The sequence below is a fragment of the Acyrthosiphon pisum genome, chromosome A1, assembly GCF_005508785.2.
Source record: "Acyrthosiphon pisum isolate AL4f chromosome A1, pea_aphid_22Mar2018_4r6ur, whole genome shotgun sequence".
In the NCBI taxonomy this organism is placed as follows: Eukaryota; Metazoa; Arthropoda; class Insecta; order Hemiptera; family Aphididae; genus Acyrthosiphon; species Acyrthosiphon pisum.
This window is the reverse complement of record NC_042494.1, coordinates 12331241-12337896: the sequence shown is the minus strand read 5'-3', so window position 1 is coordinate 12337896 and position 6656 is coordinate 12331241. Positions and strand designations below refer to the sequence as shown.

The following is a 6656-nucleotide window of genomic DNA, read 5'->3' as shown; positions in this document are numbered from 1 at the left end:
GTTATTTATAAATATATACCTTTGGGGCTCCGCAAAATAATGCACGTTTGATGTCTTGTCCGAATTAATTTGAGCAATTAGTTCCGAAGAGTGGCATTTGTTTTTAACAGTTCCTTCAAACACATTACCGTCGTTCAAATCCTTTTTTTCGATTTTTATTTCGGTTAACTTTAATTTCTCTGCAAATTCGCATTCAACTCTAAAAATAACAATTATTTCAAAAATTAATATTATAATAGTTAGTTTGATAATTATGTATATGTATAGATTTTTGTTATTTAAAAATATTTATGTTAAATGTGATCATGTGTAATATACTAAATTAGTTCAGTACATAGCTTTTAAAATTGTGTTTGTAATACTATGGCAAACAATATTTTAGGAAATAATGATTACATAAAATAATAATAATGACAAAACGCTTGTAGTTTTTATCTATATTATAAGAATTAATTAATCGTGATTTTGGAGACGAAGACATCTGTTTCTATAAACAGCTGATTATAGTATTCTAATTTTGTTTTCAGCCAACCGTATTTTTAAAATATATGATACGAATAATTAGTAATAATATTTGTAAATAATTTATATTATATTATTATTATATAATTTATATTTTATATTTACTTATTTTTTGCAATTTATGCTTTAATTACTAGAAATGTACAGATATGTCTATTTATATATTATATTTTTGAATTGTAGTCTGATATGACACAATTTCTTACGAAATACCTAAAATTTTTATAAAAATTGTAACTTAGCTCTTAATAGTACTCATCATCACATCTTATCATCACCGATAAGAGGTTATCCTCAGTGGTGAGATGAGCCATTTAACCATATTATATATATCGAAATTGTATCTTCTCTTGGCCAATAAATATTATTATTATTATTATTATTATTACATTTTCTCAGATTACCTACTAAAAGTCACTTTTCATTGAATTTATCCAATACCGTAAATTTCCCAATAAACAAATGTAGACGAAATCAAAACCATTATTAAACCAAATTCATATTATCTTTGAGTTTCTACATAATAACATGACGTGTAGATATAATAAATCTAAAAACATACCTATTATAAGATAATAGCTGTGACCGCTCTACTCACAAAATATAAATCAAAATAGGTTATCACAAAAGTAATGATAAACCTAGCGTAAACGTATGTAGAATTGGGGTAAAACGTGTAAAATGGCATCTCTCAACAAGAGTTGCATTTTCGTTAAATTGTTCATTCTGAACCAATACTTGTAATGTGTCAAGTTATAGTCACAGTTGTAATTCCATATGAACGACCAAGGTAATTTGTCATATTTTGTAAAATGGTTATTTTCTATGAAAGTTCTCTATCATCCAAGAATGCATTTTAGAATGTATCCTATGGCTAACAAATTTTCGTAGAAATGACTTGCTCACTCAATTGGAAGTAAACAATGACAACTCATGAATTTTACAATTATAGTTGATCCCAGGTTAAACCACGGAATTCGGCCGGTAAAATCAGTGGGTTAAGCGTAATCGGAATGTAATCCACTATTGTAATACGGGCCATATTATTAAGTGTGCAACATAAAGTTGTTAAAATATAATACATATATAATAAAACTATTTTAAATTGTACCCAATTGAATAGAATAATTATTTAAAAATAATTCTTATTTGGTAAATATTTGTTATTTTGAAGTAATAGTATGCAAAACGACAAAAATATATAAAATTTTTAATATTTTACATTTAAAATCAATATATTCACAATATAAAAACCGGCCTTCGGGCGAATGGTGGCGCTACCTAGACGAGACATTTGTGCTACCAAACTGCCAAGAAAATTTGCGACCGGAATATACAAGTGGTGTCACCTGCTACGTACGGACCCCTCTACTCCGCCCCTACACTTAGTCTAACTACACAGCATCGGATGTACTATGGTAACACGTAAATAGTTAGATGATGTCCCCGCTGTACATAAAACCTTGGGGGAGCAATACTATAAACGTTAGCAACAGTCTCGGCGTCTGCCAACGGCCAGATGACAAAACCGAACCGTTAAGATATCTGTGAGACCTTCTCGGAGCACAGTAGATTGAGCACAGTAGATTGTCTATGAATTGGATATTGGCACTGTGACAAGATGGCCGCGGGTATACTTGGTCATTTTACGACACCCCACACCGACCCAAAGGCACATCTTATAGAAGGCCCCCTGGACTGTGAGAACCAACGACACAGTCCGCCAGGGATCTAGTAAGAGAGGGGATAGGACTATATAGGAGCCCTGGGAACGGCCCAGTAGACAGACGTGATTTAGCCACCGTCCGTACACACTTCTGTACCTCTTCATTCTTAATTATCACATTTTTGTATGACTTAGATTATTTTCGTTGACGACGTATTACGGGACTTAGAGAATATTCGAGCAATCGCTTATTTTCTAAGACACTGTTTTTTTTCGTTAATTCGAATAATCTTAGGGTATTTTAAATTCAACTTGGCTTATATTTTACAATTTTAATAAATAATACATCAACCCACAAATTGTTGATCATTTGACGCTTCTACCATCTCCTGTAAGTCGGGTGCACGCAACACACCTTATTTTCTCTACATCGTGTGTATACGACAGTCAACAATTATTGCGACGCATGGTGTTCATAGATAATAAAGAATGGATAGGCAATAACCCCTTATCATATGTTCTCAAACAATTTATTAATGTAGGTGCTTTTCTCTTTATTATCTATGCTAAAATATTAGATTTTCAATAAGTGATAACACAAGTTGAGATAACAGGCACCTTTGTGAGACAGAAGATATCTGCTCTCTAAGAACGCGGCACCTATATAAGCATAGGCGTGGCCTATCCATTCTTTATTATCTATGATGGTGTTAGTTATATAGGCATATTTTTAGTACAATCGAATTGGTAGATACAGTGATAAACTTTTATCTTTCAACACGTACAAACCGAAAGCATTTAATAATAGATTGCAGACAAACAATGTAAACGTAATACAGGGGAACAGCTATCGCTCATTTACTCCAATGTGAGCTACTTTGACAGTTTGACGCCATCACAAGACTAGTTTTGAACTTAAAGACACGGCTAATGCCAACAGTTAGTGCCACAACAACCGCATGCGCATGACTAAATAGATAGGTATGATCACACCGGTTGGTATGTGTTATCGTCCATTATAGCGCACCACGCCTACTGTAGTTCTCGTTATTTCATAAGTCTAATAATTTTGGCGCCAAAAATGTTATAACATGTAAATATTACATGATACTGTGTTGATACTATCACTTTAGTTATTAAATCATTAACTCAAAACTAATGTCATACGATTATAAGAAAATCTCATTCAAAATAATTATTTTTAATTTATTTAAATTAATTTTAAAAATATATTCTAGTCTTGATAATATGAATAACCAATGAGAAGCCGAGAATTGAGTAACGGGCATGGTCTGAAGGGGAATCTGGGTATCAGTAAAAATGTGATCATACTTATCTATTTAGTCATGATAGCAATGATATATTTATGTCATCATGTTCAATAAAATAAAAATATTAATTAATAAAATATTATTTGTACCTAAAGAGGTACCTACTAGTTTTGCGTCTAATATAAAAATATAAATTTGATTTTATTACTTTATTCATAGGTACAAAATTAGATTTGTAACAAGACCTTAAAGTTTATAAAATTATATGAAAATAAAGTAAGTCCGTTAGAATAAATAAAAATTAACTACATATGGATACATATTTGTTATTTATAAATATATACCTTTGGGGCTCCGCAAAATAATGCACGTTTGATGTCTTGTCCGAATTAATTTGAGCAATTAGTTCCGAAGAGTGGCATTTGTTTTTAACAGTTCCTTCAAACACATTACCGTCGTTCAAATCCTTTTTTTCGATTTTTATTTCGGTTAACTTTAATTTCTCTGCAAATTCGCATTCAACTCTAAAAATAACAATTATTTCAAAAATGAATATTATAATAGTTAGTTTGATAATTATATTGTATATGTATAGATTTTTGTTATTTAAAAATATTTATGTTAAATGTGATCATGTGTAATATACTAAATTAGTTCAGTGCATAGCTTTTAAAATTGTGTTTGTAATACTATGGCAAACAATATTTTAGGAAATAATGATTAAATAAAATAATAATAATGACAAAACGCTTATAGTTTTTATCTATATTATAAGAATTAATTAATCGTGATTTTGGAGACGAAGACATCTGTTTCTATAAACAGCTGATTATAGTATTCTAATTTTGTTTATCTGAATTTAATTATCTGAAAAATAAACTAAACAAAGCTATTCTTAAACTCAAAAACGAAAGTTATCAAAATTACATCCAATATCTTTCAACTAAAGACTCATCCTTATGGAAGGCCATAAACCCCCCCCCTCCGTATGCCAAACAATTCGTGGGCCACCTCTGACTCCGATAAAGCCAACATTTTCTCCGAACACTTAGCTAACGTTTTCAAACCTCATAATATCATCCCAAATAAAACTCATACACCAAATATTACTAGATTTCTTGAATCCCCTCTTCCCATGGCCATCCCTGGTTAACATACTAGCCCGGGTGAAATTCAATACATCATCCGTAAACTCCCAACCAAAAAAGCCCCTGAGCACCACCTAATAAGCAACTTAGTTGTCAAACACCTCCCTGAAAAATCTATCATACTTCTAGCACTAATTTTCAACTCTATGTTTCGTTTATTCTACTTTCCTACAGCCTGGAAACATTCAAACATAATCCTAATTCCAAAACCGGACAAACCGCCTGATATCCCATCTTCCCATAGACCAATCTCTTTCCTCCCCACATTCGCAAACATTTTTGAAAAAATACTCCTCAAAAGGCTACTCCCACTATCGGACAAATTCAACATCATCCCAAACCACCAATTTGGCTTCAGGTCCAAGCACTCCACGATCCACCAACTCCACCGCACTGTCGACTTAATCTCTACCAGCATGGAGTCAAAAATTTACTGTGCGGCTGTACTCCTTGACGTGGCTCAGAGGCCTTCGACAAGTTGTGGCATAAAGGACTTCTCTTCAAACTCAAAAAATTCCTCCCAGCCCCTTACTACCTTCTTTTAAAATCATACCTCGAAAATCGCACCTTCTGTATTCGCGTTAATAACAGCTACTCGCCAAATTTCCAAATACTTGCTGGAGTCCCTCAAAGAAGTAACATAGCTCCCTTCTTATACTCTATATTCGCCCACGACACTCCGACCTCTCCACATACAACACTGGGTACATACGCTGACGACACGATAATCCTGGCTTCCAACAATGACCCTCAGGTAGTTGGCTAAAAAATCATCTAAACTCGTTTCAATTATGGTCAAACCTCTGGAAGATCAAAATAAATGAAGGCAAATCATCCTTTATCACGTTCTCTCTTAGACCAGGAGACTGCCCCTCTGTATCGTTCAATAATAACCAAATTACAATCACACCTAGGTTTGACCTTTGACAGGCGCCTCACATGGCCCCAACACCTTAAAATCAAAAGAAAAACAATCAATTCCAGACTCCATTTACTACGCCTACTTCTTAGATCTAAGATAACATTATCGAAAAGCCAGCTACGTCAATTGGAAATGAACAAGACATTATATCAGAATTAATTGATAGACAATTACGTGCAAACAATATTATTGTCTTCAATTTACCTGAAACCACAAACCAGGATCAACCACAAGACTACGACAAACTTAAAAATATGTTTAATAATATTATGGCAGTAAATATTTTGGACTTCTCTTGCACTCGTCTGGGCAAGATAATTCAAAATGATAACTCAAAACCACGTCCACTCAAAGTCATTCTACACAACTCCTTAGAAGCACTCATAGTTTTACGATCACAAGCCACAAACTGCGATCGTCATCCGATTGGACCAACATTCGATGTGCTTCGGATCGTACACTAAAGCAACGCGAACATATGTCATCTCTAAGAAATGAACTCCAACGTCGCAGGAATAATGGTGAAGATAACATAATAATTAAATATATTAAAGGTATACCTAATATTATTTGCACTCCAAAAAACTAACAAAAAATTCCAATTCTTTTTTAAATATTTATTACCAGAATGTACGTAGTCTTAATAACAAATTAACACTTTTAAAGTCTTTGTCTCCACTTTCTTTATACAATATTCTTATATTTACTGAAACATGGCTGAACGATAACATTCACTCATCAGAATTAGGTTTATATGATTATATAATATACAGATACGATAGAAACAAAAAAAACAAGTTCCTTATCTAGAGGCGGCGGTGTCTTAATATCAATTCACAAGTCTCTCCCCAGTACGTGTTCCTCACTCGACAGAGAAACACGTGTTATCCTCGAGTGCGCTTATTTATAGCTTCGATAGCATAACCCCAATCATAACTTATTGCATCGATATCAGGTAATATGATTATTATAATCCATCTAACTATCTTCGGCAATTTCGAAATGAACAGAAAAAACTCCGGGCAATAGAATAAACATCCTACACTCACCCCAAAAAACAACCACAAATACATCAACTACCAATTCCAAAAATGTTAAATCACCTTCAACCAAACCAAATCAATTAA

General features: G+C 32.9%; 1 protein-coding gene across 1 annotated transcript in view; it reads right to left on the bottom strand.

The window, feature by feature from the left end:
• The window catches only part of LOC100568547 (zinc finger protein 436), a 53935-nt gene extending 49892 nt beyond the window's left edge, over positions 1 to 4043 (bottom strand). The window contains exons 1-2 of the mRNA XM_029486687.1: positions 3804 to 4043; positions 20 to 199 (exon numbers count right to left, since the gene is read on the bottom strand). The gene's annotated coding sequence lies outside the window, so the exon portion shown is untranslated. The remainder of the gene's footprint in view (positions 1 to 19; positions 200 to 3803) is intronic.
• Positions 4044 to 6656: the final 2613 nt, after the last annotated feature.